General features: G+C 50.9%; 1 long non-coding RNA gene across 1 annotated transcript; it reads right to left on the bottom strand.

Moving 5' to 3' along the window:
* Positions 1–201: 201 nt before the first annotated feature.
* LOC108490148 lies at positions 202–3,207 on the bottom strand. The gene is made up of 2 exons (XR_001872150.2): positions 2,224–3,207; positions 202–2,028 (listed from the first exon to the last, which is right to left on the bottom strand). It is a non-coding gene; the product is annotated as an uncharacterized LOC108490148 (long non-coding RNA).
* Positions 3,208–3,748: the final 541 nt, after the last annotated feature.

Here is a 3,748-nt window from a genome sequence, read left to right as displayed (position 1 = left end):
AAAAAAAAAAAAAAAAGACAAAGTCCCAAAGATAGAAGAGTATTAGGGGCTTAAAATTTAAAGGAAATGACAATACAAAAAGCCACTGACATTTCTTTACCACTTAAACAGAACTCAGAAATATGGTTTTCAGATGAATTTTTATAGACCACATCTAGGAAGTTGTCCCCTTCACTCCAGGTTTGTTTTTATTTCCCAAACTAGTTTTGATGGACAGTTCCCTCTACTCCTGGATGGCTTAAAATGTCCCATTCAAGCTAAAACCACAGTGGATTATTCACCACAGCCTCAGCAAAGGTACAGGAATTGTTTGCTACCAAATAGTACAGTAATTTCACACGCAACACAAAAGATCATTTGTCTCTGTTACAATGACTGGTTTGAAAAATTAGGAAGTCAGTCTTGCTGTTTACTGACCAATCATAGAAATGCAAGCAGATATTTTTCTATAAGGTATTATTTGCATAATAAATTCCTTCAGTCACTTTGATCAGAATTTCAGTCACAACTCACTTTCATGTTGATATGAATTTCAATCACAAAGTATCTGATAAAATTTGAATTACAAACTCCAAAGAGCCCAATCTCATCCTGAGTGCAACCCCAAATGCTTTAAAAGCCCCACCTTGCAGGCACGGTACACAGCTCTCCCAGACTGCCTAGGCAGTTTACATGTTCACGGTTAAGTTCTATTGAGTCTGACACCTTTCCACACTGGGTTTAGTCACAACTTTTCAATCTTCCCCATTTAATACCAAAGCAAAACAAATTTTTTCTTGAATTTAAGTCCTAAGCATTTCTTAGTTTCCCAAGCAACTGTCATGGCTTCTAGACAGGAACTTTTTTTTTTTTTCCTTAATGCACCAGCCCTATTTAGTTTCTGAGTTCTTATTTCCCTGGAGAATTCTTATCAACCCATTATTTCCAATCCCATCCCATGTCAGCACCCTACCACCTTGAGCTGCATCCCTCATCAACTCTCCCCAAAAGTTGTCATCCCCCCCACCAGTGCCAAGCAGATTCCCTCCTCCCGCTCCTGCAAGTCCCACCTCTGGTGTCCAGAGTACTCTGAAACCATATGTGGGAGACGCCAAGTTTAAAAACTGGAAGGCCAGGTGTAGCGGCACACATGTAATCCCAGCATCCATGAGTCCTAGACAGGCGGATTAAGAGTTGGAAGCCTACTTGATAGTGTCAGACCCCATCTCAGAAACACAAAGAAATGAAGCATGAATTCCTCGGTTAGAATATTCTAGCTCAGTCACCTTCCATCTGCAGTACCAAGACAAAACCCCAAGGATCAGTGTAGATCCATCATTCCCTTTTTAGTACCCAATGCCACCAGAACGCCCAAACTAGATCTGCCACTTCCAAATCATGTGTGCATGGCCAACTTGAAACGCAACCACCTCTCCTCCCACTTTCACAATTTCTGTCTCAGGCATTTAAAACCAAACAGCTTTCCCCAGCACCCAAAAGTTTCATCACACTAGGAATTCCTCTGACCAACGCAGAGGCAGGCAGACAGGCTGGAAGAGCATGGTGGGTGAGGTCACTGGGCTCCGTCTGCAAACACCATCTACAAGGCATCATCTGCGTTGTGACATCAACGTTAAAATGTTCTACACCTCAAGAAATCTTCTCGAAGTAAAGTTCGTGGCACAGAACTACAAAGACTGTAGGCTTGATCTAGAAGACGTGGCAGCTGAAAAACCCGTACCCCTAAGAAAGGAGGGGTGCCTGCTAGCATCCATGCATCCGGGGGAATGGTGCTCCCAGAACGAGACATTCATCTGGAACCAACATTCACAGCTGATGGCCCCTCCAGCCGGAAGCATCTGCTTCGCACTGCCCCCCATAAGCTCATCTGAACAATTTAAACGGTGGCCTCCTGAATACAGGGCTTCCCCAGCCTGGTCACCAGGCAGTGCAGAACTTCCTAAGCCTCTGGCAATCAATCTGCAGGCATCAATGTGAGCCGCTGTGTCCTCCAGGGCCTCCGCGTCTCCTGGTGCCATCTGCTTGCCACTATAGTAACAAACCACGTTCATGAGGCATTTGGGCAACTGGATCCATTACGGAGAACCCGCCCAACCTCCAACCATGTGTGAAATCAACACCAACCCACCCCACCCAAGTCAAGGTGTGCATTTCCTCCATTTTTACCAACAATACCAAAATACCGAATCCAAAAGTCCAAAGTTGCGCCTTCCTAGGGCTTACCAGATGACCAGAGGCCAAGGTTTTAATCGAACCCATAACCTCAGACTGAGAGGGAGGAGAGGGGGGAAGAATGAGCTCACAGAAGAGGTTACCACCGAACCTAGAAAAGTCCAGAAGGGGGCACTGCCAACCTGAAAAATAAAGCTGTGGTCAATGTGGCCCCCAGCAGCCCCCTTCTGGACGACCTGACAGGTCACACCAATAACCAGTGAAGGCGTCTCTCTATGCAGCCACTCCTTCGGCCACCCCTCACCTCTGACCAGGGCCTCGCCTCACACCCAGAATTGAGTGCCACCAGGCCGAGCCCCAATTACATACCACCCTGGGCCAGAGCTGTCAGGCCCACGAAGCTAAGTCCACTTTTCAAAGACCAGTCCTCATCCCCAGGAGGGTTCACACCCCTTGTCTGGAAAAAAAGGGGGCTGCTGGCATGGCAAAGTCGGCCCTCCCTCCCCACCTGCAGCCCTGTCCCCATGTTTGTTCTCCATGATCATTTCTGGGCCTCAACCCAGTTCCACCTGTCTCCACTACCTGCCCACCTGTAGCCCAGTCCCCATGTTCCTTTCATGATCATTTCCTGGGCCTCAAGGGCCCTGTTCCACCTGTCTCCACTACCTGTTCTGCCATCTTTTCCCCAACATGCCTTCCACTCAGGCTAGGACACTGGGTCCACCTAGGCCTCAAAGACCTGTGCCTTCCTGGAGGTCAAGCGCCCCAACTCCAGCTGACAACAGGGACAGCCTGGCCTCGACGGCTGCTGTCTCCAGTGTGGATGGTCTGTGGCACTTTGAAAGCTGCCTTCCACACACCCCTCCCAGGGCCTAGCCTTTCTTTTAGCCCTTCCCTTTCTCCTCCACGCACCCCCAACCTGCTGGCCCTATCTAACCCTGCCATCTCCCACTTCAGAGCCCTGAGCTGGCCCCTTCCTCCCCACCACTGAGCCCAAGTGCATGCCCTCCTTGTAGCTAACTCCTGCAGGAGGTGGGGACAAAACTTTTGCTTTTATAGCTTTGGGGCGCGTCACCCAGGCTAGGCTCAGCGGGACGATTCCTCCACGGACACTTAAAAAAAAGTCCCTCCCTCACCCAGGCTAGGGAGCCAAGAAGGGCGGGTCAGGGCCTCCTTGGACGGCCACTCCCAAACTGCCCTTTGCATTGCGTCACCGGCCCCAGGACAGATCTCAAGGACACGTTGGGGAGGTGGGCACCGTGGCGGGGAGGAGGGGAGAGCAAGTCCCCTTTGCAAGGGGTAGGAGGCGGGAAACGGTTTCCTACAAAACTTTGGGTCGGGCTGGGTTTCAGGCAGATCTGCCCCAGGTCTCCCCAGGTCACTGTGCCCTGCAGAAGCCAGAAAGAAGAGCCGGCAGGGCGCCTGGAAAATTCCACCAGGCTGCGGAGGGATCTCTGCGGGGGCGCATCACTCCGTGCGGGCGGGGCGCGCGCGTGACTGCTCGGGCGGTGCCGCCTGCTGCTGGGCGGGTGACGTCAGCGCTGTGCCTGGGGTAGGGGTAGGGGTGGGGGCGGGG

Source organism: Nannospalax galili, unplaced genomic scaffold (genome assembly GCF_000622305.1).
Source record: "Nannospalax galili isolate Female #2095 unplaced genomic scaffold, S.galili_v1.0 scaffold1328, whole genome shotgun sequence".
NCBI classification, from domain to species: domain Eukaryota; kingdom Metazoa; phylum Chordata; class Mammalia; order Rodentia; family Spalacidae; genus Nannospalax; species Nannospalax galili.
The sequence above is the reverse complement of the archived record's forward strand: the minus strand, read 5'-3'. Positions and strand labels throughout refer to the sequence as shown.